This window comes from Macaca mulatta, chromosome 9 (genome assembly GCF_049350105.2).
Source record: "Macaca mulatta isolate MMU2019108-1 chromosome 9, T2T-MMU8v2.0, whole genome shotgun sequence".
NCBI classification, from domain to species: domain Eukaryota; kingdom Metazoa; phylum Chordata; class Mammalia; order Primates; family Cercopithecidae; genus Macaca; species Macaca mulatta.
In genome coordinates this window covers 137,113,657-137,140,659 of record NC_133414.1, presented here as the reverse complement: position 1 = coordinate 137,140,659, position 27,003 = coordinate 137,113,657, and the positions used below count along the sequence as shown (strand labels likewise).

The 27,003-nt window shown below is 49.9% G+C and overlaps 1 protein-coding gene across 48 annotated transcripts in view; it reads left to right on the top strand.

Annotated features, from left to right (window-relative positions):
• CTBP2 (C-terminal binding protein 2) overlaps positions 1 to 27,003 on the top strand; it is a 173,262-nt gene that overhangs the window by 82,108 nt on the left and 64,151 nt on the right. For 8 of the 48 annotated variants that reach the window (XM_077947835.1, XM_077947844.1, XM_077947826.1 and 5 more), the window contains exon 3: positions 24,188 to 24,286. The exons of the other annotated variants lie outside the window; for them this stretch is intronic. The gene's annotated coding sequence lies outside the window, so the exon portion shown is untranslated. The remainder of the gene's footprint in view (positions 1 to 24,187; positions 24,287 to 27,003) is intronic. 48 annotated transcript variants of the gene reach the window in all.

Sequence of the window (27,003 nt, the reverse complement as noted above, 5' to 3'; positions counted from 1 at the left end):
GGTCTTCTATTGTCAATGACAATACATTTTCCTGTGGGAATAGGTTATTTAGTCCATATTGGGACATTGCAGGAGAATTAATAATTAATGACATGCTAGTGCACGGTCCACCCTTCTGTTTTTATAGCCAAGGCTTGATTGAATTTTCTTTATATATAATGGGCTGTTTCAAAATGGTCTTGCCTCATTGTTTCTTCATACCTTATTGAAACCGACCCACTGTTGATCTCAGTCTATATAAGGAGAACCTGCAGAGTGTGGCATTCTCAGGACTAAATGCCTAGATTTTAAGTTTAGAAGGAGATCCAACCGGGCAGATGAATTGATCAGTGGGGAATATTCTGTAGCATTTTCCTCCCTGAAGAGGAATGCCGCCACCGCTGGAAACTGTGGACTGGCATGTGAGCCCAGTAGCTGTGAAAGGCACTGTGCCCCGTGTTCTCCGTCTGCTTTAGAGCAGGAGCCTCACGCATGGAGCCAGGTGATGTCCCAGGCAGGCTCCCGAAAGCTCCTGGTTTCCCCCCGCGCCCCCCCTTTTTTTTTTTTTTTTTTTTTTTGAGACAAGGTCTCACTCTGTCATCCAGGCGGGAGTGCTGTGGCATGATCTCGGCTCACTGCGCAACCTCTGCCTCCTGGGTTCAAGCAATTCTCATGCCTTAGCCTCCCGAGTAGCTGGGATTACAGGCACTCGTCACCATGCCTGGCTCTGTTTTTTTAGTATTTTTAGTAGAGACAGGGTTTTACCATGTTGACCAGGCTGGTCTTGAACTCCTGACTTCAAATGATCTGCCCACCTCAGCCTCCCAAGATGCTGGCATTACGGGCTTGGTTTTTACAAATTTTTTGATGGTCTAGATTTTGAAATCAATGGTAGGAAAACACAGCAGGAAAAAGAAAGAACACTATTGTTGGTAAGGGTCAGATTAAGCCCTGGGCGAGAGTCATGAGTCCCTAGAGGTATCTGAACAAGGCCTTCTGGGTTTGGCCGTCTCTACAGGATCCGATACTTGCTCCGCCTCCAGAGCTGTCCCCAACCATCGCAGCTTGGCTTGTCTGTGACCTCGTGTCAGCTCAAAACAGCACCTTCCCTCCGACACTTTGAAGTCAACCCTGGTAGAATTTGTCAGGAAATGGCCAATGTGCATTGGGTTTTTTAAAAAAAAGGCTGTGGAAGTAGAACAATCTTGGGGTGGCCACGGAACAGGCAGTTTGAGGTGGTGAAGTGGCTTCGTAATCAATAATAATTGATAAGACCTTGTTTCTGGCAGGCTGTAAACAAAAACAATATTCTTGGGCCTATCTTCGCGTAGGAAATATGTCCTAGAACCTCCCTCCTCTGTTGATCTGAACGCCCAAGCCTGTCCTCCCACGAGAAAGGTTCTTACGGGAATTGTGATGATGGGGTCAGAGCAGCCCCCACCTCCCCGCATCAGCACCACCCAGGGCTGAGTCTGAAGTCAGACTTGGCTGCCTAAGCCACAACCTAAGATAACCTTGAACACCAGGTGCCGAAATCACAGAACAGACTCCAAATGGTGGCCCCGTTTGGACTAAATGAGAGGTGAGCTGAGGTTCAACACAGGAGGGAGAGGATCAGGGACCCCACGGGCATCAGCTGGGGGGTGGGCATCACCACTGTACCCCCAGCTTTTTCATGGGTGGTTTCTTCAGCTGACCTGGGTTTTCAGGGTTCTTCTAGGCAGGCTCCCAGTTGTTTGTCTCAGAGAGCCCTTTTTGTTGGTAATCCCAAGCCCAGAACTTTCCAGAATGTGCTGTTGGATGCAGCTTTATTCTTTGATCCCTTCAAAAAATTAACCACACCGATTGCTGTTGGCTGCTAGGCCTGGTGAGGGGGTGAGTAAGCCCTTTCTGCGAGCCCGAGGAGTTTGGAGCCGGATGGGGGTTCTTCCTTCCCTGTCTCCAGCCCTGTTGCTCTAAGAACACAGATAAGGGAGTCACTCCATCCCCAACAGGTGCCGCCTTGTCCCTGCTTATGTCAGAAACCAACTCTCCCCAGCTCACACATGCTAGAAACACTGAAAGTGTCTCATACCCTGCATCTCATTACATGTGTCTTGAAAATGTGGCTTTTCTTTATGTATATAAACCTACATTCACAGCTCTACACAATCAGTGGCTTGTTTTCCGCTTACAATAGCGACATTTTGGTGGCAGCGGTGCCTGACACACATTTTATTTTTATTTAACTTATAAAACCTTGGGGTGAGTGCTTCTGGACACATGAAGGCTTTGGAGTGCAAGAGCTGTGAATTTTTTTCTCTTTTCAAAATGGAGGCGTGGTGCATCTGGACACACACATCGGTCGGCCTGACCTGTGCGTTCACTGCAGGAAGTAAAAGTTTGGATGACATCACTGCAGGGTTATTTCTTGTTATTGTAATTAATGGACCAACAGGAAGTAGTGAGACAGATGATTCTTGGCAGAAATGACCATTTAAAGGGGGAAGGATAGAGAGAGGGTCTGGGAAGGAAGAAACCTTTCTGGACATTTAAACTCTCCAGGGATGAAATAGGGAAATACGCAGACAGTGCCTGAGGAACGAGCCGCCTCTTGCCAGAGTGGATATAAAATTGTTAACCCCTGCTACAACTCAGTTTCTGTTTTTGTCTATGCCTTCTCAGAACAGCGCCAACCTGACTGGCACTGGATTTTGTCTGGTCCTTTTGTGCCAAGTGTGTCTTCCACGTCAGGTCGGTGGCGGGAGAACTTGGAAAGTGAAGTCTGAGCTGCGTGGAGAGGCGCTGCCTCTCCAGTGCCAGGTGCTCCTTTGTGTGAGTGGAAGGAGCTGGAAGGCGTGTGGGGCCGTGATGAAAGAAGGGAGGTGGTCGAGTTCCTGGGGAAAGAGCTGAGTGTTGACAGTGGTCCTGGACAGAACTGAGGCTTCTGGACCCAGGGAAGATCTTGACCCTCCTTGAGGGTGAGCCTCCCATAGTGTGTAGGGACCTGAGCTGACTGGGCAATGGCCGTGCTCCCAAAGCGGTCGAGCCGGGGCTGGAACCCAGCTGCTGCCTGGACCAGCCTTCCAGGGCCAGTGCCACACCCCAGCCCACCTGAGTGGAGTTGGCAGGGTTGGAGCCTTAAGCCACGTTTGCTCAGGGTCGTCTTCTGTGGCCCAGAGGTGGGTGCCGCCTGTGGTGCTAGGGGATGATAGCTGGGTAATGGGGGTCTGGAGCTTGGGAAAAGAAAGGATGGAGGAGGCTTCTCCTCAGAGGGAGGAAGGGAGTCGTTCCCTGCTGTGTACGGTGCCATTGTGTGATCATAGCACAAATTATACACCCATTCTGTTCGTGGTCATTTGGGATTTGTAGCTTTGAGCTGTTGGGGATGATGCCGCCGCCATAATCCTTGTCATTTGGTGCACGTGTGCTACAGACATTTCTGTTGAGCACATACCTAGAAGAAGATTGCTGGCCCATTGGGATATACATGCTCAGCTTTGGTAGAAACTGCCTGGTGGGTTTCTAGAAGAGTTGTACCAGTTTCCACTCCAGCCAGCTGCGTATGGGAGTTCTGTTCCACTGCTTTGGCAATTCTTAGCATTATCCTCTGCGTTTGGCAATTCTGGTGCATGTGTAGTAGAACCTCAGCACATTTTAATCTGTGTTTTCCTGGTGCATATTAGATACCTTTTCATGTCCTAATTGGCTATTTGGGTGTTCTCTTAAATTCCTGTCAAGTCTTTTGCCTGTTCTAAAAATTGCTTTGTCTGGATTTTTTTTCTTCTCGTGTCTTAGTCCATTTTGTGCTGCTGTAACAGAATACCACAGAATGAGTAATTGATAATGAACAGCAATTGGGTTTGCAGTGTTTGAGATTGGGAAGTCCAAGATCACAAGGTTGGCACCTGGCGAGGGTCTTCTTGCTGCGTCATTCCCTGGCCGAGGGGCAAAGAGAGACGAGAGGGAGAAAAGGGAATAAAATTCACCATTTTAGAAGGAACCCACTCCCACAATAACGGCATTGATTCATTAATGGGGGTGGATCCTCGTGGCCTCATCACCCTACTACGCCCCACCTCCCAGAATGATGGGGGATTGAGTTTCCAGCGTACTCTTCTTGGGGCCATATGCAAACTATAGTATACTGGAACTGTCAAAATTCTTGATATATTCTAGATGGAAGAGCATTGTTGCATGTTTTTACTGAAGTATGTTCTTGCTTTGTATTGTCACTCTGTGATCTTTTTGATGAGCAGAAGCTTTTTATGATGGCTAGTCTTAGATTTTATGGTTAGTGCATTTGTGTCTTAGGTCATTGCTGTCTACTCAAGATCCTGAGGACATTCTCCTTTGTTTTCTTGTAAAAGTTTGATTGATTTATTTTCACATTTGGAATTGAGTCTGCCTGGTGTCAGTTAGGAGTCCAGGTTGTTTTCTCAGCTCCGCCTGTGGAAGTTCTAGTCAAGGTAGGACTCGTGGTTCCACAGGTGGCTCCAGTGTCCCTGTGCCATCGAGCTACCATCTCAGCTCATTGTACCTCTCTGCCAGGTTAAACCTGTAGCCGATGAGGAACAGCCCTGAGTGATGTGTGGGGTCCAAGTTGTTGGGAAGGGCCAAGGAAATGGAAGTACTACACAGAGTGCTTCAAGGTAAGAAAGAAGTTTCTGGAGCACAACAGTGAATACGTACTGTGCACTCTGAAACGTACACCCAATCACACTGACTTCAATGTAAAAAGGACAGTGTTCGCCGGGCGCTGTGGCTCACGCCTGTAATCCCAGCACTTTGGGAGGCCGAGGCGGGCGGATCACCTGAGGTCAGGAGTTCAAGACCAGCCATGGTGAAACCCCATCTCTACCAAAAATACAAAAATTGCTGGGCATGGTGGCGGGCACCTGTGATTCCCAGCTACTCGGGAGGCTGAGGCAGGAGAATTGCTTGAACCCAGGAGACAGATGTTGCAGTGATCGGAGAACGTACCATTGCACTCTAGCCTGGGTGACAGAGCAAAACTCCGTCTCAAAAAAAAAAAAAAAAAAAAAAAAAAACAGTGTTCACTACAGAGGGTGCATCTCAGCTAGGTGTTCATGGCACACCAGACAGGCCATTGCCTACAGCCAATTGTCTGCAGGGGATCCTTGTTGCCCTGAGCTATTTTGTTACATTCTTCATTATGTTCACTATATTCTCTGAGACCTTCATGTAGCTGCTGCTTTCAGGAGACTTTGCCTTCAGGGACTGATTATCATATTCAGAGAGGGGGAGTGCTACTGGTATCTAGAGGGTAGAGGCCAGGCTTATGAACATACCACAATGCACAGGAAAGGCCCCCACCACAAATAATTGTTAAGCCTAAAATACCAGCAGTGCTGAGGGGGAGATATAGCTGAACATGCACTGAGAACATCCCCAGCATTCTGTGGCGTTGGGTGGGTTTGAAGATCAGGGTTTAGGGTTTCCACGTCTGGACCGTGGGAGTAAGAACAGACCCTCCTGGGAAAGATGACATCAGACAGCCTCCAACCAGCACCAGGCCCCGGTTGCGAGGAGTCTTCCCTCTCATATGTCGCCATGTGCGGACATGGCTTTCCGGAGGGCAGCACGCAGAGATACTGGCCATTTTACGTGTTCAGTCCTGGTGACCTTCACTGTGTTCTAAGAGAAATTTACTTGTATCTTTCTTTTTGGTAAAATTTAGCTGCTATAGCCATAACAGTTTGTATAAATCCCTGTATGAATCAAAGCAGTTCACTTGCCACCTAAAAATTGTTTGCCACATACAAATTGGCTTCCAATTTTATTAATATGTTTATCTTATTTAAAAAAATAAATCCCATTTGAAAGAGATGCAGAAGCCGGCCGTGCACGGTGGCTCACGCCTGTAATCCCAGCACTTTGGGAGACCAAAGCAGGTGGCTCACTTGAGGTCAAGAGTTGGAGACCAGCCTGGCCAGCGTGGTAAAATCCTGTCTGTACTAAAAATACAAAATTTAGCTGGGTGTGGTGGTGCACACTTGTAATTCCAGTTACTCAGGAGGCTGAGGCAGGAGAATTGCTTGAACCTGGTCGATTGAACTCGGGAGGCAGAGGCTGCAGTGAGCCAAGATCGCGCCACTGCCCTCCGGCCTGGGCGACAGAGTGAGACTCCATCTCAAAAAAAAAAAAAAAAAAAGGAGAGAGAGATTCAGACGCCATTGAAGAAATCGCATCATGTTTTTGAACTTTTAAGTGGACATCAACCACATTGAGATTAAGAAAGAAAGATGATGTGAAAATGTAAGAGAGTGGCCCTTTCCATTGCAGACAGTGATTTGTTAGGCAGGGCTCACATCTGAAGACTTGGGCGAGCCGGCGTGGAACTGCCATGGCTGTTAGCTTTCTCTGACACTATGTTCTTGGGCTCTGGAGGTGGGATCTCAGCTGTTTGCCATTCTGTCATCTCTATTTATTGCATCCAACCATTAGTAATGACTTAAATAATGATTGCCAAAACTGTAGTCAATAGTTTTGTTAATGATTTGGGGCCTTGTAAAATAATTAGTCCTGAGACGCTTATCAAGGGGAACATACTGAATATCTGAGACTAGCTTTTACTTGATTTGAGCCTATAGGTCCTGCTACAAGACCCTGTATGTGCTCCAGGGACTTGCAGGCAGTTGCTTGGGGAATCAGCCATGCCAGTGGTAGGTGGTGGTTCCTCCCCAGCTACCATGAGGGCCCCAACAATTGGCATCTGTTTCTTTGTTTTCGCCTTCTTGTCAGTTTCCTTTTTTTTTTTTTTTTTTTTTTTTTTGAGACGAGTCTCACTCTATTGTTCAGGCTGGAGTACGGTGGTGCGATCCCGGCTCGCTGCAGCCTCCGCCTCGCAAGTTAGAGCGATTCTCTTGCTTTAGTCTCCCGAGGAGCTGGGATTACAGTCGTCCGCTACCACACCTTGCTAATTGTTTTTATTTTTAGTAGAGATGAGGTTTCACCATGTTGGCAAGGCTGGTGTCAAACTCCTGACCTCAGGTGATTCGCCCACCTTAGCCTCTCAAAATGCTGGAATTACAAATGTGAGCCACTGCACCCAGCTTTGTCTAATTCCTTTTCTTGCCGTACAGATAGGAGCTGTTTGTAGATTCCTTTTTTTTTTTTAACGGAGTCTCGCCAGGTTGGAGTGCAGTGGCACCATTCCGGCGCACTGCAACCTCAGCCTCCAGAGTAGCTGGAACCACAGGCACACGCCACCACGCCCAGCTAATTTTTGTATTTTTAGTGGAGATGGGGTTTCACCATATTGGCCAAGCTGGTCTCGAACTCCTGACCTCATGATCCGCCTGCCTCGGCCTCTAAAAGTGCTGGGATTACAGGCGTGAGCCACCGTGCCCGGCCATGTACATGGATTATGTTCTAGCCAGAAAAGCCCATGTCCAGGCCTCAAGGTTTGTCCATGGTGTGTGTGTCTAGGGCCCGGACTGGCTACCCTCAGCCCAGGGGAAGTGCCTGTCTTGACCTTTTGTCTTCCATCAAGTACCCTGTGTGCAGCTGACTGCTTTGGCCCATTCCCCTCAACAACAGTTGCCAGATTCCATTTCCTGCTTGCATCCTCTGTTTCTGAATCTGCGGCATTTGCAAAGGTGTGGGGTCTGCTTTGGGAACATTTGGCGGTGGTGGTGTGCATTCCAGGGTATCTGGGAATTTGGTTTCGTGATGGAAGGAAGAACCGTTGGACCATTCACTGTGGTTTTAGAGAGTTACTGTCTTTCTTCTAAGGGTTTTATTCTTCATTGGCTCTAGTCAGCCTTGCTTTCTAAAAAACTCTTTAAAACCTGGCGGACTGGTCCATTCTCCAGCTCCTTGGCCAGCTGTCATCGCCATTAGCTCTGTTTCAGTTTGAGTCTTGTAAGTTTTTACTGCCATCTTTCAGGTCTTACTTCACTTTTGGGGTGGGACCCCCTCGCCTTGTTCCAGCAGTTGGAACTCGAGGCTTCAGCATGTTGGATTAATTTCCTGTCCCACTTGGGCTCAGGCTTACTGCACCAGTGACCAATTTGTTCGCCAGCTTTGCTGCTTCCTCAGTTAAGAGCACACACCAAGTGTTCTGCATTTTATTAGTATTTCCTGGTTTTTCCATCATCCCTGAATCCCTGGCTGGCCCCCTAGTCCAGTGCCAAGGGCTGTCCAGGGGCCTTCAACCAGGCTGTCATGTTCTTGGGCCTTCCTGCAAATGCTCCTTCCCTTCCCAGAGCAGGGAGCCTGCCCCTCGCTGCCTCCGTTTCCCCTCTCAGCAGGCGGTGGTTGCATGGGTGAGTAGGGCACAGATACGAGGCCGTGGCAGCCCTGGCACACGGCTCAGGAGCATCTGGATGTGCCTGGAATACACTTCGATGCAACAGAGAGCAGCATCTGCTCAGAATTGGGGAGGGAAGCAGTCACTGCATACAGGGCATTTTGTTTTGCAGGAATGCAGTGTGAGGGAAGTGGGTGATTTTTTTTTTTTTTCCTTTGGTTAAAAAATGTTTTTATTTTAGAAAACTTTTAGGCCGAGCACAGTGGCTCACGCCTGTAATCCCAGCACTTTGGGAGACCGAGTTGGAAACAAGCCTGGCCAACATGGTGAAATCCTGCCTCTACTAAATACAAAATTAGCCGGGCGTGGTGGCAGATGCCTGTAATCCCAGCAACTCAGGAGGCTGAGGCAGGAGGATGCAGTGAGCTGAGACTGCGCCACTGCACTCCAGCCTGGGCAGCAGAGACTCCCTCTCAAAAAAAAAAAAAAAAAAAAAAAAATTTAGATATACATAAAAATTGTGACGATAATGAAGATTTCATATACCTCTCATCCAGTTTTCCCTATTACTATTGGTAATTATTATTATCATGATCATTTTTTAGAAATTGAGTCTCCCTGTCACCCAGGCTGGAAAGCAGTGGTCCCATCACGGCTCACGGAAGCCTCTGGATTCTGGACTCCAGCTGTCCTCCCACCTCAGCCTCCCAAAGCACTGAGATTACGGGCATGAGCCACTCCACCTGGCCTTTCCCTATAATTAACATCTTACATTAGTATGATACATTTGTTTTTTGTTTGTTTGAGAGGGAGTCTCGCTCTGTCGCTTTGGCTGGAGTGCAGTGGCATGATCTTGGCTCACTGCAACCTCTGCCTCCCAGATTCAAGCAATTCTCCTGCCTCAGCGTCCCGAGTAGTTGGGACTATAGGCACACACCACCATACCCGGCTAATTTTTTGTATTTTTAGTGGAGACGGGGTTTCACCTTGTTAGCCAGGTTGGTGTCGATCTCCTGACCTGGTGATCCGCCTGCCTCGGCCTCCCAAAGTGTTGGGGTTACAGGTGTGAACTGCCATGCCCGGCCAGTATGATGTATTTGTTACAGTTAATGACATTTTATATATATATATATATATATCTGCTGACCTCAAGTGATCTGCCCAGCTAGGCCTCCCAAAGTAATTGATGCATTGTTACTATCCAAAGTCTGTAGTTACTTAGGGTAACTTTTTATCTTTCTATATTCAGTTCTTTCAGGGTTTGTGTGTGTGTATGGTATGGAAAAGGAAGTAATTTCACATCTTTGCTTTCTATCAACTTCCTGATGGTGGGGGAGTTGGCGAAGTAGGGAAAACAACAGAATCCTCTGTATGAGAACCTCCATTAAAAAGGAGACTCTCGGCAGAAATCTCCATGTCCTGATTAGATGGCACAACAAACAGAAATGACCGTGCCCTGGCTTGGGGATTTAGTATCAGAAAACAAGCTTGTCTTAATGGAAACTTTCAGCTAGGAATTTTGTTTGTTTTGTTTGTTTGTTTGTTTGTGATGGAGTCTCCCTCTGTCACCCAGGCTGGAGGGTAGTGGCGGGATCTCAGGCTCACTACAACCTCTGCCTCCTGGGTTCATGCAGGTCTCCTGCCTCAGCCTCCTGAGTAGGTTTTACAGGTGTGCACCACCATGCCCAGCTAATTTTTGTATTTTCAGTAGAGATGGGGTTTCACTATGTTGACCAGGCTGGTCTTGAACTGACCTCAGGTGATCCGCGCACCTCAGCCTCCCAAAGTGCTGGCATTACAGGTTTGAGCCAACGTGCCTGGCCATAGGCAGTATTTTATGAAATTCATCATTGTGGGTGTTTACAGCTTGGACTAATTGATTTTGGAATTTAAAGCTTTACAAAATCATAACACAATTTGTTTGTAGTGTTGTCGATAGAAGGTCCTGATTCGTAGGAGCTGGCTGAATCAGGAGCTCGTAGGAGCCAAGGGACCACACTGGGAAACCCAGTAGTTGTCTCGGCCACGGCACTCAGACCTTTGCACCCTGGCTACCTTGTTCCAGGACACCCGGCATCTGTGGTGTGGTATAGAGAGGAAGCTGCCACCTCCAGGACGCTTGCTGCTTCCTGGCCTTCCTGCCGCCCTGAAACCTGTGGCCTGTTAGTGGAAACATTCTGAGTTTCATTGCTCAGTAAACCGTAGTTATCTAAACTGCAAATAAAATGTTCTCTACTTTCTAGATTTTTATAACTTAACTATTCTGAGAGAAAGGGGATGGGGTTATGTGTGCAAATTAACATTTTCTTTTGGTTTATATAACTCCCTGTCTACATAGTTTGAATTCTTTAATGTAGATGAAGATGAAGTTTCACACTCCTGAATTTGCGGGTGGTCATTGTATGGTGTTTACCCTGTGCCTAGCAGAGGCTCAGTGAACATCTGTGGTCAGGATGGACATGTCCTTCGCAGACCAGGAAGGTCATGGGGCAGAACAGTGGTTCAGCTCTGAAGCTTCCCAGGATCCTCTGGAGTCTGTGTGCCTGGGCTGCATGGTGAAATTGACTGTCATCTTCCTCGCCTTGCTTTCTGGCTGTTTGTTGGATACCCCCGCTGAGTTGAGGCCCATCTGACTGTCTGGAGGTAGTGGGTATTCATCCGGCGTTGCTTGGCACCAGAGGGCAGGTAGATCCTGTGGCAAGTGGGCAGGTGAGAGGCCCACCAAGGAGGGCCTGAAATTGGGGGTGCCTCCTGGGGTATACATCGACCCGCCCTGGGTCTGCAGCCTGGTGGCTGCTTGGGAAGACTCTGCACTTGGCTGCTTCAGAGGTGGGGGCACAGGATGAGCCAGGTCAGGGAGTCCCACCATGGGCCCTGCCCATGGGACTTGATGCCTGGCTCAGTGTACAGGTCAGGGCCTTCCTTGAACTAAAGGCTACATACACAGACTGGCAGCTAACACTTGCTATAACTTAGTGCTTTGAGAGAAAGAGAATGAGGGTTATGCGTGCCATTAATATTTGGTTTCTCATATATTTTAGTTTATATTATATCCTTTGCCTGGGTTTTGAGGTGGTAAGATAAGAAGTTTGATAAATGGCATATATAGAAGCAGTTTTTTTCCCTTTTAAATAGATATTTTTAAGAACAGTTTGATTTACAGAAACGTCTAGAAGGTTACACGGAGAGTTCCCATGTAATCTCCTCACCTGGTTTCCTTATTATCATTTGACATTATATTAATATGAGACATTTGTTAAAAACTAATGAACCAGTTATCAATACATTAATATTAACTGAAGTCTACATTGTATTCTGATGACCTAATGTCCCTTTTCCATCCCAGAATCCCATCCAGTTTCTCATGTGACATGTCACTGTCTTTCTCCTTAGGCCCCACGTGGCGGTGGCAGTTTCACGGTCTTTCCTTATTTTTGATGACCTCGACAGTTTTGATTATGATCGTATATTTCATGGAGTGTCCCACTAGAAAGTACGATGTATTTTCTAGTGGCAAACATCTCATCATCGAGTGAGTTTCTTTGCTGGGTATTTCATGTTCTGTGTGAAACAGTTGTGGTTACCTGTGGGAGAATATTCTCTGCTCGTTAAGCAGTAAAACCAGTGAGGTGGGGAAACTAGTGAAACTGAAATCCCAAATATGCAAAAACACACACAGTTTGTGTGATGTTTTTCTCATTTCTGGACTGGGTTATGGGTTTCACAGAAGACTTTTGTGTGTGTAATTTCTAAATAAAAAAATTATTTAAAGAAAAAAGTGTAAGCCTTTGCCGGCCAACAATGAATCGCCCCACATAGCAGGTGGACTTGGGGGTGTCTGGTTGTCCATCAGTAGGAGTCGCGTTCCCTGACACCTGGGCCTGGTGGTCAGGCAGGGACTGTCAGGAATTCAGCGGCCTTGCCTGCGTTCAGTTGACCAAAGACTTTTCCATGGAGCTGGGAAGACTGCCCAGGGGTGATAGGAAGAGGCAGGTTGCACACGCTGGTCTCCCCTGGAGACTTCCGGATTCTCGAGTTCACCCTGAGGCATTTACTGAGTGACACATGGGCTAGTTCCTTTTTTGTTACATTTTAAAATTCTGGTACCAGAGGTCATTCCGTGTATGGCTAAGAAACCCCCAGGTTTGAAGGGCTCAGGTGATGTACCCAGAGTCATACCGCTCACTAGTCAGTGGCAGGACTGGAGATTACACTGAAGGTTGGTGCACTGTGCTCCCTGGCTTCTGTGCAGGTGTCACCCTCCTCCACCAGGCAAACTTTAGAGTCGTGCAAACAGAAAAGATGCTGCCCACACTTTTGGGCCATGCTTCCAGTCCCTGTGAGCCACCCGCAGCAGGCTCCTGTACGAAACATGACAGCACTTTCTAGGGTGCTTGGCCGTGCCTGCTTCCTCCATTACATCTGCACACCCTGCCTGCCTTCCGTTCCCTGCCCCACGCTCACCTAGCACGGTGCATGCACCTGATTGCTTAGAAGGCACCGGACATTCTGACTTGATGTTTTGCCAATTTCCCTGCTGGTCCTGATGTTGGTAGCTCCATGTGACAGAAAGCATTGAGTCTCTGGCTCTGCTGGAGTTAGGATTTGGGATGTGGCTTAATAGAGGGGTGGCTGCCTGTGCCTAGGCATCGCCATGTTAACGGAAGCTATGATGTAGGGGCTCACAGCTCACATCCCTCAGCCAAGAGCCGCTGGTCACTCAGACGTTGTCCTGGGTGTTAGAACATCAGCCTGAGCATTAGAAGGAGTTCACCATCAAGAAGATGACTTTTTTTTTTGGCTGGAGTGCCATGGCACAATCAGGGCTCACTGTAACCTCTGCCTTCTGGGCTCAAGTGATCCGCCTACCTCAGCCACCTGGGCAGCTGGGATTACAGGCGCATGCCACCAAGCCGGGCTAATTTTTTTATTTTTCTTAGGACAGGGTTTCACCATGTTGCCAGGCTGGTCTCAAACTCCTAGGCTCAAGCTGTCTGCCCACCTCAGCCTCCCAAAGTGTTGGGATTATAGGTGAGAGCCACCATGCCCAGCCGATGATGGCATTTTTCTGATAGACTGGAAAGCCAGCTGAATCAAATAGCTAGAAGAGGACAGTGACCCTCAGCTTCTTCATATGGAGCATGAATGGATGTAAATGTGGTGGGATTTCTTTTCCACTGGGGCTGGCCACAAGAGCTGACGGTGTGCTACTACAGTGAGTCCCTCCTCTAACTTTACCTCCCACTTTCTCCCTCCTGCCCGCTTAGCTCTCAGCTCAGAGACCCACAAAAACAAATCCTGGGGAGCTGACTGCGCAGGATGTGGACTTGGTATTTCCCTGATACTGGCGTTTGTTAGCCGGATCCTGCCTTTTCCCCTCACCACCTCCCCTTCCCCAAAGTCCCTGTGGGCTTTGCTCTTCCTTCCCTTTATTTTGCTGAAGTTGACAGTCAGGTATGAGCTGCATTAAAATGTTGACTCATCCTAGGGTTGTTTTCAATTTTTTAAAAAGTGCACATTCAGAAAAGAACGCAGATTCATGTGTGCAGCACAGGAAATTATCACAAAGAGAATGAGGCTCTTGTTGGGGGCATTTGAGTTCAAGCAGAGTGCCCCAGTTGCAAGACTTCCATTTGGATCTGATGATGGCTGGACTTCCCTGGAAAGACCAGATCCCAAGAGCCCAGTCAAAGAACAGTCTGTCAAGCAACCCCCCAACCACAGTTTTTGTGTAGAGCGGTTTGGGGAACCCATGGAATGGGGACAGTATGATGTATTTTCTAGTGGCAAACATCTCATCATCGAGTGAGTTTCTTTGCTGGGTATTTCATGTTCTGTGTGAAACAGTTGTGGTTACCTGTGGGAGAATATTCTCTGCTCGTTAAGCAGTAAAACCAGTGAGGTGGGGAAACTAGTGAAACTGAAATCCCAAATATGCAAAACTTGGCAAGAAAGTAGAGAAGAACCAGACCAGCTCTGAGCTAAGTCACCAAACCAGAAAGATTTCATTCTTTGTCTTTTCTTCCTGTGTCTTTTAACCACAAGCCTTGGGCTGAATCCCCACATCTCACTACATAGGGAAGCAGGGTCAAGGCTGACCAGGGACATTGGCGTGGCGGGAATGGGTGAAATCCACTGGGTGGATGGTCACCTCTCTGCCTTTTTTGAAACGAAACTTCTCTGATTTTTATTTCAAGTTGTCCTTAAGAACATGATTCTAAAACGGATTCAAAGCATGCACCCTGACTATATATAGAACATAAGGCAAACTTGGACAATGGATTGTGGCACTTGTGTTTTTTCTTGTACCTGAAATTCTTAGAGTTGGGGCTCTCTTCCCTTGAGAAGTAGAGCTGCCATTCTTTGGAGACCGATGGGTGACCTCAGCATTGTCCTCACCAAGAACACTGTTTCCCCAGGGATCGCACCCCTCCCTCCAAAGTTATTTTGCTCTGAAGGCCTGAGTTTGGAAGAAGTACTTGATGTTCCCGTAATTGTGGAAACCGGAAGGTAACTTACCTGTTTGTGCCTGGCCTAATTCAGATTAGAAAAAGATCAATCCATTGTTGTCTAATGGGCAGGGGACGAATTATGAAAAAGACAGAAAGAGCCCGTAAAATGATAGGGATGTCCTGGCTCCCAGGCAAACTCTGGTGAAAAGAGAGACTAGGGTATTCCCTGAGGTATTCACCATCTGATTGTCTTCCACACCATATATATAAGCTATTTATAAATTCATTGCCCTGGTCGAAAATACAAAAGCTACTGGTAGTGATTTACTTTTTTAATGCATTTAAAATAACTGGATTCCTATGTGGAGGTGGAGTTGGATAATTAAATTACAATGGCCTCTAAAGTTGGGGTGCGGAGGATTGAGGGCTTCAACAGAGAGCACCCCTGGGAAGGTGGCGCTGCAGCCTGGGGGTGGGGGGAAACATGGCTGATGCACTTGCCGCAGGCGTCCCTACACGGGGAGTCCACGCTTCTTGCCCAGACACCCTGTGGCTTCGAGAATCACTGTGACATAGCCACGGGAGAGCTGTGTCTGCTTAGTGCCTTTGTTTACTTTGGAAGTTTGTCCTACGTGAATGAATTCGCAAAACTTACATTCCCCGTAAAGCTGTCACTGAGAGAAAACACAGCAATAACTCAGGTGATGTAGTTAAACCACTATTGAGTTTGCGCCATCCGTGAGTTGATAAATCGTATAGCTTCATTTGGTAGGAATCAGCAATTTTATGTGGCAATTAATTTTTACTACTGTAGGGGAGCCAGAGGACGAGCATTTTACTTCGGTTTTGTGTGTGTTGAGAGAAACTTAACGGTTTTGCCACAGCAAGAAAGGACCGTGCGTGAGGCCTTACGCACGAGTCGTCGTGTCTGGGTGTTATCCTGGGGCGTCCTTGCCATCTTTTGTTGGTTCCTCACGTGGGCAGAGGAGTGAACGCTCAGTCCCCATCAGGGTGCCACAGGCCTCATGACACGTGGGTAAAACACGTGTGTGGCTTGCAGAGAAATACATTCTCCGTATTTCTTAAGTGTGATGTTTTTCCCCTCCAGACCAATTCACCCATGCTGTTTCCACATCAGAGATGAAGATGTGCTCAGGGTAACACGTAATTAGCTTTCCAGATTGCTTCGTAGAAGGATAATGTGATAATTTTCCCATTGTTCGTTTTTGGTTCCACCAATGATGGCCATTTAGCACAGCACACGGTTGCGGCTGAGGTCCAGCTCGAGGCTGGCCGTGGCTGTGCACAGCTGCCCAGGGCCCTGCCTCGCTGCTGGGGAGCTGTCCTTTCTTTGGCTAAGCTCCCTTCCTGTGGAGGCCCAGCCTGCTCACTGGAACGCCAGAAAGATCATCTGAGCACAGTTGTCTGTTCAGCCAGCCTCTCTCGGGGCCATTAGAAAAACATGGGTGCACAGCAGATGCCGTTCCTTGGGTGCCCTCAGTGGTTTATTTTTTACTTTTTGAGATACAGTCTCGCTTTGTTGCCCAGGCTAGAGTGCCGTGGCGCGATCTCAGCTCACTGCAACCTCCACCTCCCAGGTTCAAGAGATTCTCCTGCCTCAGCCCTCCTGAGTAGCTGGGATTACAGGTGTGTGCCACCATGCCCGGCCAGTTTTTTGTATTTTTAGTGGAGACGAGCTTTCATCGTGTTGGCCAGGCTGGTCTTAAACTGGCCTCAGGTGATGCAGCTGCCTTGGCTTCCCAGAGTGCTGGGATTACAGGTGTGAGCCACCGCACCCGGTCCGTCTGTGTTTTTTATCACAGATGGCAGTGACCCTAACCCTAATGCTAACCCCTCACGCTGCGTTCTGCGTGCTGCCAGTTGGTGTCTGCTGTCCTAGAACTTCTCTGCAGCCTTCAGAGTGGGTGGCGCTGTCCCCACATTACAAATGTACAGCTTTTAACAGGACAGACTTTAAAAAGCAGATGTCCTCATCACCCTTATTTCACTTGCATTCTCTTACAGACACACCCTACCTGGCCATTATACAGTGAACCCCAGCTTCTATTACAGCAACAAGTAGTTCAGCGTGTTTTCCTAAAACAAAAGGACTAACACTAGCGGAGCTTTGAGAGCACCCCTGTGCCCCCCACCCCCCGTTCAGGGATCTCTCTTTCTAGTAGTCCAGAACTGAGGGGTGTAGACCTCAGCCACCCCCTGTGTACCCCGTTCCCCTGTTGGCACCATTTTGAGTCACTGGGTTCTGCTTCCGCAGCCCCGGTGGGAGCAGTCACTCAGGCCCTCTCAGTTTAGCAATTGAAACAGGAAGTGAAACACCAGGAGCTTCGGTCCATCACAAGCTCAGGGTGTAGACGACCCCTTGGCTACCCGGCTTCAGTCCCACCTCCACCCCAGCTATGTCTTTGGCCAGTTGTTTTCTACCCCGGGCCTCCGTTGAGTCATTTTAGATGAGGAAAGCATACCTGGTTGCTGAGATTGTTGGGAGGAATGAGTGAATTCATGCAAAGTGCTGGGAACAGTGCACAGAATGCCATGAACCGGGGAGCCTGCTTATTACTACAGCTGCTCCCCTCAGTAAAGGTGTGACAGTTGTAGTGACCGTGAGGAGGTGGCACCTCACCGTGGTGCGTTTGAGAACCCAGGAATGCAGGCCAGCTCGCAGGTCCAGGATACTGAACCCAGGAATGCAGGCTAGCTAGCAGGTCCAGGATGCTGAACCCAGGAATGCAGGCTAGCTAGCAGGTCCAGGATGCTGAACCCAGGAATGCAGGCTAGCTAGCGGGTCCAGGACGCTGCACGGGGGCTCCGTCTGGCCTGTGGTACCGGCTCTCAGTTGCCTCTGGCTTGGTGTGGGAGCCTCAGACTTTGCTGCTGTAGACCCCGTTATATTCTCCCATACCCAGGTCACCTGGTGTCTGAGTCCCAGGCCACTCCTGGAACTGGGATCTGTGGGATTTGGTGTCAAGTTGTGGCTGTCCCTTGGAGCAGGAAGGAGGAGAGGTGAGGGAGGCCCTGTTCCTGGTGCTGCAGGGCCTGTACCCCTTCCTGCCCACAGGCCTTCTCTGGCCTTCTCCTGGGGCATCTAGGGGTGTGGAGCAGGGCGGCTGCCAATGGGGCCACCGTCAAGGGAAGTGTGGGTGTAGCCCTGGATGCCCAGTGAGAACTTTCCCTGAACCAGAGTGTCTGGTGCCAACGGCACCACCAGAGGGGGCCGTTCCACTGGAAGTCCTATCGGGAAGTATTTTTACAGCGCTTGGCTGTCCTTGCAGACGAAAATAAGATGTTTGCTTTAGCAATTTGCTTAGCCCTGAAAACATTCCTAGACAATGCCAGGGCCTTAGTTGAAAATAGTATGCTCAGCTTGCTGGGATGGTCCCAGGAAGGATGTTTGGAGTGAAAATAAAATGGTACATACCAGGGCTGTTTGCCGCCGCAGGAATCCCGGCAGAGTTCAGCATTGAGGGTTGCCGGGAGCCAGGATCTAGCAGGGGCTGGCTGTGGGCTGCCCTAGGGTGCACCCCTGGGGCCAACCGGAAGATTCCAGAACAGGAAGAACTGTCTGCAGGTGTCACGCTGCATGTTGCTCTTCCTTCCCTTTGCACCTTAGCACACCAGCCCCCATGGGTCAAGAGGGGTCTCCAGCTGCAGGTCACAGTCCTGGTCTGGGCTTCATGTCCTCTAGGTTGGGGCACGGGCCTCTCCGAGGAAGCCTGCCCGTGTGGTTCTTATTCCTCGACTGTGAGAAACTTCTTTATCCATCTGAAATCTCTCCTCTTGGCTTCCCCTCTCCCTTGGTCATGGTTCTGCCCACACAGAATACACCCAGTCTCTCTTCCGCATGACTGCCCTGCACATAATCGCAGGCAGAGATGGAAACTCGGGAACGTTCCCTGCTGGGGATGAGCATTGCCACTCTCTTCCACAACACATTTGCAAATTTTTCACTTGCTCAGAACCAGTGTTACAGGTAAGCCGCAACAGACACGCACGTGTACACACATGCACACACACACATACACGTGGGTGGGGGCAGTGGAATATCATGACCAGTAGTTAAGAAAAAATGCATCTGTGTTTAAGAGCCGTTTTTTAAGAAAAAGTACTTGAACTCAAATAATGACAAGTGACTTATTTCATGACATTTGTCTCTGAGACAAGGTGGCAAATAGTGTGCTGTGATCATTTGTCGTGTGAAAGTGTGAAGCCAGAGTAGCCCGCGCAGCTCCAGAGCCTTTGTTTTCCTCTGCGGATTCCCTTGGCAGCGTTTCTGTGGAGGATAAAAATAGCACACGGTGCCTTAAAATAAATGGCTGTGGGGAATGCTTGTGTATATCAGCTGCGTGGCCACATATGTTCACATTCTCCATATTGTTCACTCTTCAAAAGAGTGACTGGGATAGACGGTTCGAATCTGCCCGCCATATGATAACTTCAGTGACACGGAAGAGCCTTTGGGCCCTGGGAGGGATGACTCCAGGGATGGGCAATGGGACAGGCTCAGGTGTGTTGAACTCGTGGCTAACCCACAAAGTCCTGCGAGTGAGCCTGTTCTGTCCTTTACCGCATTTCATCCTAAGTATCTCCCCACAAAAGATCAGCAGAGCCAGACCCAACACAAGCTCCCAGACAGGCCCCTTCCTGACTCCCAGTGAATCCAGACAAACGATGACAAATTCCGCCTCCTGGAGCTGGTGGGGCAGGAAATTGGTGGGGGGAGGGGGTGGCACATTGAGCTGCCCACTGCTTCAGCATCAGTGGCCTTGGAGCATGGCTTCTGGGGTCCACGTCAAAAACAGTGTGAAAATCTTAGTGTGGCCATTAGGCTAATGGGTCCAGGTCAGGTGTGGATCAGGATGGGTTGACGGTGACAAGCCTTGGGTCCGGAGTAAATTCCATCTAAATCCTTCACTTTGGGCTGGAGTGCAGTGATGCGATCTCTGCTCTCTGCAACCTCCACCTCCCAGGTTCAAGCGATTCTAGTGCTTCAGCCTTCCGAGTAGCTGGGATTACAGGTGTGTGCCACCACACCCAATTAGTTTTTTGTATTTTTAGTAGAGAAGGAGTTTCGCTATGTTGGCCAGGCTGGTCTTGAACTCCTTACCTCAAATGACCTGCCCGCTTTGGCCCCCCAAGTGCTGGGATTCCAAGTGTGAAACACCATGCCCGGCCTCAATTCACATTTCTGAAGTGAAATTGCATATGTCTTACCCCTCAGGTACCTTCATGTAGCTGATTTTCTCCTCTGTAAACCAACAAAACCCACCAGGATCCTGAAACAACTAGCATTGCTTGTGTCTCCTTTTTACTTAAACATGCCTCTCTCCCCCACCGCCCACACTTTGCTTAGCACCAGCAAAGGAGACAAAAGTGACAATGCCATCCCCAGAAGCTTCACACAGTGAGCCTCCAGTATCCGTGCAGAAACCTCCCCTCGCCCATCCTAGTGGTAAGGAAATCTCCTGAAGGTCCTCGTCACCTGCCTGACCGTGGGAATTTGCTTTTGGTGATGGTGGAATCTCCGTGTGAAGAATTTTGTAGACTTGATTCTCTGATCTCTCTGTGCCTTTTTATTTTGAGACAGAGTCTCACCCTATCGCCCAGGCTGGAGTGTGGTGGCGTAATCTTGGCTCACTGCAGCCACTGCCTCCTGGGTTCAAATGATTCTCCTGCCTCAGCCTCCTGAGTCGTTGAGATTACAGGTGTGCGCCACCACGCCTGACCAATTTTTGTATTTTTAGTAGAGACAGGGTTTTGTCATGTTGGCCGGGCTAGTCTCGAACTCCCGACCTCAGGTGATCTGCCCACCTCGCCATCCCAGAGTGCCAGTATTACAGGTGTGAGCCATTGTGCCACCACACCTCGCTAATTTTTGTATTTTTAGTAGAGATGGAGTGTCGCCATGTTGGCCAGGCTGGTCTCGAACTCCTGACCTCAGGTGATCTGCCTGCCTCAGCCTCCCAAAGTGCTGGGATTACAGGTGTGAGCCACTGCACCCGGCCGTGGCTTCACATTTCAACAGGGGAATAGTGGTGACACACACCTGTGCCTCGCTGTGTGAACACCGTCCTCCAAATCCTTGGCGGTTAGCACGGAAAAGGCAAAAATCAGCAGGAGAGGAATGGATGGTTAGATCAGGTGAGAGCACCTTTACGGGATGGTGGCCAGGAGGCATCTCGTGAGGACGCAGCACTGTGTGTGCAAACCTGTCGTGTGAAGAACTTTAACGTCTTTCTGGAGTTTTCTGGTGCCTGTATTCTTTATAGTGGGTGACTTTGGGGAGGGCACAGCTGCATATTCCTGGCTGGCTGGGTGCAACTGGGTTCCCTCACTTTGCCTACTGCACAGTGGTCAAGTTCGGGTGACAGCCCAAAAGTTTCTCCCAGTCAGGGCTCCTGTAAAACTCCAACAGTTCATAAAGAACAAGCAGAGTCCTGACGCTGAGAGGCCTCCACGTTAGAAATGCTTTAGATGAGAAGGCTGAAAAGCACACCCCCCGCCCCCCACCCCCGCGACCCCCCCCGCACCCCGCCACCTCAGCTCATTTGTGCCAGAAAGCGCCAGGCCTCACTCCTGCCGTGGCCCTGAGCCTGGCTTCCCGTGAGACCCTCTTGGGGCCTGTGAACAGGAAGTGGGACGGCCAGGACCCAGACCTGTGACCTGCGTCAGAGTGTAACGAAGTCCAGGCCGGTCTGTTGCCCGAGGCACTGGGATGCTTTACTGAAGGAGGCGTTAAAAGGTAAGTTGGATCCTGGACAAAGCTCCAAGAGGCTTCAGAGACGGGAGTTTTGTCAACAGATGAAACGGGCCCTATTTTAAGCCATGCAATGTACCAGGACTTCCTGTTTTCCAGAGAAACTTCTTGTTTTGGTTTTTGTGATGATGGATTTATTGAAACATTTGCTATTCAAGTGACCCTCGTTGTGTTCCAAGGAAAAAGTCAAGCTGGAGATTCTGTGGCCTGGAAAAGGGATACACACAGCAAAAACATCATCCCCAGAAGACTCGCTGGGGGGAGTCTGGGCCTCGGTGGCCCATCAGTGAATGAACAGAGAGCTAATTGCCAGTCAGGGGCCCAGACGGATTTCATAGCTCAGGGTCTGGCCTGTTGTTTAGAAGGAGGCGGGGGCTGGTCACAGGACAATTGAAAGGGGTTTTTGTTGTTCCTCTCAGGCTAAGTTAAGCCATGTGTGTGTCTCTCTTTCGAGGAGTGCTGGTCTGGCCAATCCCAGCCACGTAAATCCCACTCACTTCCTGCTGACCTTCTGACACCGACAGATGTTTTTTCTTACAAGTGTCATTAGGCCTTTCTACCCGCTGACCTCATCAGATTGTGTTGAAGTCGTTTTCATCAGTTTTGTCTCTTAACAATCCGTTTAACCCTTCCTGGGTGCCTCTTTGGGAATAAGATTGCACTATCTTCTGGCCTTGCTGTCTCCCTCCTGCCCCCGGGACCTGGCGTGGGGAACGGAGCCCAACCCAGAGGGTGGACAGGCATGCTTCCATGGCTGGAGGCTATCCTGTGGACCCGGGGAAGAGGGACCCTTGTGTCTTCCTCGGGAAAGTGTGATGGAGAATGCAGTGAGGGGCTCAGCAGGTCCCTCGGAGAGAACCTTCCAGAGCTCTGCCTGTGGATACGTGCTCTGATCACAGCTCATCAAGCACTGGGGCCACAGACGTGGACTGGGAGGTGGGTCCCCAGGAGGTATTCCCCGTGGCACCTGTGTGACCTGTCCCTGTTGCTGCCAGTGATGGGGTTGGGAGCTATGGAGTTGGGGTCCTAAGGCCATTGGAAGTTTCTGTAGCCAACATCCTTCGACTAAGCGCAGGCTGGCACCTGACTCTGTGGCTGTTGTAGAGGTGGGAGGACAGCGTTGGTAATTTCACCCTTCCGTAAAGCTGATGCACAAAGAGCAGTTGTGGGGCTGGCCGGTGCCTAGAGGGAGCAAGTTTTGAGCAGATGTCCCTGACCCCTGGGCTGCTGTGTTGTGATGTTATCTTACAGGATCTGGGCCTCCTGGGCTCCTTAGAGCCAATGGCACACCCTTCTGAAGGCATCTGGGGTGGAGGCAGAGGGTGTGTATCATGCCTGCACCTGAGATGTTGGGGACTCACCTGAAGCCTCATCCAGAGCTGACAGACATCTGTGCTGGGCGTGTCCTCCTCCATGGCGTGCACACCTGCACTGTGTGAACCAGCCCAGCAGAATGGAGTTGTTGGCTGCTAATGTGTTGTGTTAGTTACCACTCACAGCCACTTAAAATAGTTCTCATCGCACATGGAGCATTCTGGAAGTGGTAGCTGCTTTTGTTTATATTATTATTATTATTATTATTATTATTATTATTATTATTATTATTTGAGACACAATCTTACTCTGTTGCCCAGGCTGGAGTGCAGTGGCGTGATCTCAGCTCACTGTAACCTCTGCCTGTCAGACTCAAGCAATTCTCCTGCCTTAGCCTCCTGAGTAGCTGGGACTACAGGCGCGCGCCACCACAGCCTGCTACTTTTTGTATTTTTGGTACACACGGGGTTTCACCGTGTTGGCCAGGCTGGTCTCGAACTCCTGGACTCATGATCTGCCCACCTCGGCCTCCCAAAGTGCTGGGATTGCAAGTGTGAGCCACCGCGCCTGGTCAGTTAGCTGTTTTTAAAGTCATGCATGCAGCTGAAAAGCATTCCAGCCTCTTGGAGCCTCCTCCTTCCCACAGTCCCACTCCTCAGAGGGACTCCCCTGCTAACAGTTGGGTATGTGCCCACCTGCCTCTTTGATTTTTTTTCTCTTCATGACTTTACATGCTAGTCTGGCTTTTTGCCTCTGCAGATGTTCTCTGTCTGCTCTGGAGAGCTCTCCCTTGGAGTGTGGTTCAGGGATTGTGGGGTGTGGCTTCGTGAGACACAGCCATGTTTTGCATCTGGCTGGTGTGGATCAATCTGGCTCCACAAGCCCCTGCAGTGCTGCTTCTGGGGGAGCAGGAGATGTACATCAGGGTCCTAAGGACATAGGACTAGGAGTAAACTGGCCATGTTGAGTCTCAGGTTCTCTGTAAAGTTTGGATTTGGTGACCTCTATCTACAGTCTCAGAAGGCTCCAGAAATGCCGTGATCCGAAACCATCCAGGGCCACCCAAGCATCTGGGCACATGAGGGCATGGCCCCTGCGTGGTTTTTGCAGCCTTCCCATTTCTGCCCCTTGTGTTGCGGATGAGGCCTGCTTCTGCCTCGGCTCATGGCGTTCCCCATCTCAGGAGCAGCGGTGTTTGTGCCCTGAACCTCTGTGCAGACTGCCTTTAATATTTACCTACATGCTCTTTTTCTCCGAGAGCTCAGACTTAATCGTAGCTGCAGTTCAAGGACCACTTCTAAGAATAAGAGAGCAGGAAGGTCTGTTCACCAGTGAATTACCGTTCAGAGGGGGTCTAGGAGGCTGCATTCTTAATGTGGGGCCCAAGCTCTGATAGATGTTTTTCATGTTCCCCAGATTTATGGGTGTGCGTGAGTCAGAGCGGAGACCCCAGGGTGCCTGAGTTAACTCCGTGCATGTTGAGCATAGCCCTGGAATTTATTTTAAGCATCTGGGGTAAGTGAACATAACAGCAGACTTTCCGTTCCTTCAGCCTGTGTGCATTGCTGGTGTGAGGAGAAGAACGTTTACCCCGTGAGTTTACAGAAGTGGATGTATCACAGACCTCGTGTCAGCCTGGGCAGCGGAGGATTTGGAGGGTTTCGCTTGTTTTTTGTTAGTGTTCTCTGTCCTGTAGGTAGTGTAAACTTGCTGCCATGCATTACAAATGTATTACTGTTTTTGTCTTTTCTGCTGAACTGTACTGTATCAGTGACCATAGCCAGTGTGATGGATTGTGTAAAGGGTTGTATTGGTTATCTATTGCTGTGTGACAACTTACCTCAAAATGTAAAGGCTTAAAACAACAAAACTTTATTGTCTCACACTGTCTGTGGGACGAGAACCTGCACAGCTTAGCTGGGTGCCGCCTTGCTGGGGCCCTCACGACATTGCAGTCAGGATGTCAGCGGGGTTGTGGTCTCTTCTGAAGGCCCGGCTCGGGGAGGGTTCAGGTTCTCATGGACTTTGGGACTGAGGACCTCAGTTTCCTGTTCCGTGAGTCTCTCCTTAGGGCAGCTGACATGGCAACTGGCCTCTGTGGGAGGGAGGGAAGTTGGCAGGGAAGATGGGAGGATGCCCACACCGGTAGCCCCACTCTCTTAACCTAATCTCCGAAGTGGCTTCCCCTCACCCGTGTATGCTGTCTGTTTAGAAGCAGGGCTTATACAAGGACATGAATTCCAGAAGGTTGGGGGTCTCTGGGGGCCATGGGATTGATTCTTTTTCTGGCATCCACAGTGCGAATGGGATCTGCCCCAGTCAGGGAGAGGGTCATGGTCAGCTTGGAAAGCTCTCAGTGGGCCTCTGGGGAGGGGCAGGGATTCGGAAAATCCTTCATGGCCCTCTACTGTTTCGTGGCCTTTGTCACTGGTGGGTGGCTGTGCAGAGCTCTCAGGCTTCAGAGTCCCCAGAAGTCCTGTAGGAGCTGGAGAGGGCACTGAGATAGTGTGTGTGCAGCCTCAGTGAGGGTCCTGTGCGCAGTCTGATCCTCTGCCAGGTCGCTGGTGTCTTGTGGAGCTGGGCGTGCAGGGCAGTCTGTGGCCGGTGCCCTGCCCTTCGGAACTATGTGGCGTCTCTCCTTTTCCAAGTGAAGTTCCCATTTCCCTTCCTCTTTCCACATCTCAGACCCATCTACACCTTCGGTTCTGGGCTGAGATCTCCCCTCCCACCTTCAGGAGCGTGTATGAGATGTTCATCTTGGCATCATCTGAGATGCTGTCTGTGACACCCAGAGGGTCTAACCTCAGACCTTTCAAAAACCAAAACCTATTAGCCTCACCCCTTCTCTGCCTCTCCTCAGCTGACCCTGTTGATTTCCCAAGGGCCTTGGGAGTAGAGCAGACGGAGCCCAGGAGCCACTCATCCCTGGGTGCCCTCCCCAGGAGAACCTCTGGGAGGGGCCTGGAGAGGACAGAGGGCCTTCCTTGCACTGCTGTGTTGGGGGACGCCAGGAGGGGCTGCAGCCACCTGATGTGCAGGAACCTGGACTGCAAAAGTCCTGTCACTGTGTCCTCTTGCTCTCTGGTGGGTAGTGAGGTTGCCATTCAAAGGATAGAGCGGCAGGTCATTTTCAGTGGGCTCCTCCTGCTCCCGTGTCCTCAGTGTTGACAATGCACTAGATCTTTCCTGGAGGTGAAGGAGCCCCGGCTTTCCAGAGATGAACCCCCAGTCATACTCCAGAAACCTGGGAGAATGCTGCACCTGCCCTGAGGGGCAGCCTTGGCTTCGGTGGCCCCGTGGATTCATGCTTGAATTGTCTTGGAAGTTCTGTGGGTTTTTGTTTTCTCCTCTTCTTCTTTCTTTCTTTTTTCTCTTCCAATAAGCCTTTTGTACTCCTAAAGTTCTGTATTTTGAAGAAATAAGTGTACTTGGGGTCAGCAGCTACATGCTGCGTGATGCGTATTCATGAACTTCATTCTGGGGGAAGATTTTGAGAATGGACCAGAGAGAATGCTTTGACAATCAGAGAAGGTTTTTTTTCAAAATTTCCCATGAACTTGGGAAGTGTGGAGATGCACATGGCTGTCCCAAAGCCATATGAATGGAGTTGACCCAAATGCCTACATCCCGCCTGAGATCCAGTGGGTGCTCGGTCTGGGCTCCCATGGGAGTGTGTTAGGGCGGCCGCCAAGCAGGAATCAATGGTGCCTGTGATTGTGGACCCCAGATTCCCGCTGGAGCCCACACCACGATACACAAAGCCCAGACCGAGGCGTTCAAAGGCACGACCACCATCCGTTTGCTGCTAGACCCCAAGGGCGTTCTTGGTAGGTTCTTCCCTCCTCTGTGGGCCGTGTGGGGATCACCTTTCTTTGATTTCCCAACCCTGGCATGAGGCTGATGGAATCTTCTGGGTGTTAACACAGACAACACAAAGGCAGGACGGTCCAAACAGTGAAATCCCAGACATGGGACACAGAAAACAGCTTAAGGGAAATAAGGTTAGAACACTCCCTCTTGGGTCTCTCCCCTTGCGAACACAGGTCTGAGCCTCTTGGGAGGCTGCTCCCTGCATGTTGTGGGGGTCAGCTCTGGGGCCTGCAGCCCCTCTGACCACTGCTGGGGGATGGCCACAGGCACACCTCAGGCCGTGCGTGTTGAGCTCTCCGGGGCGAGATCGGAGGGTGAAGGTTGCCTCTCCCCATGAAGCAGGCTTGGGTTGACTTGGCACT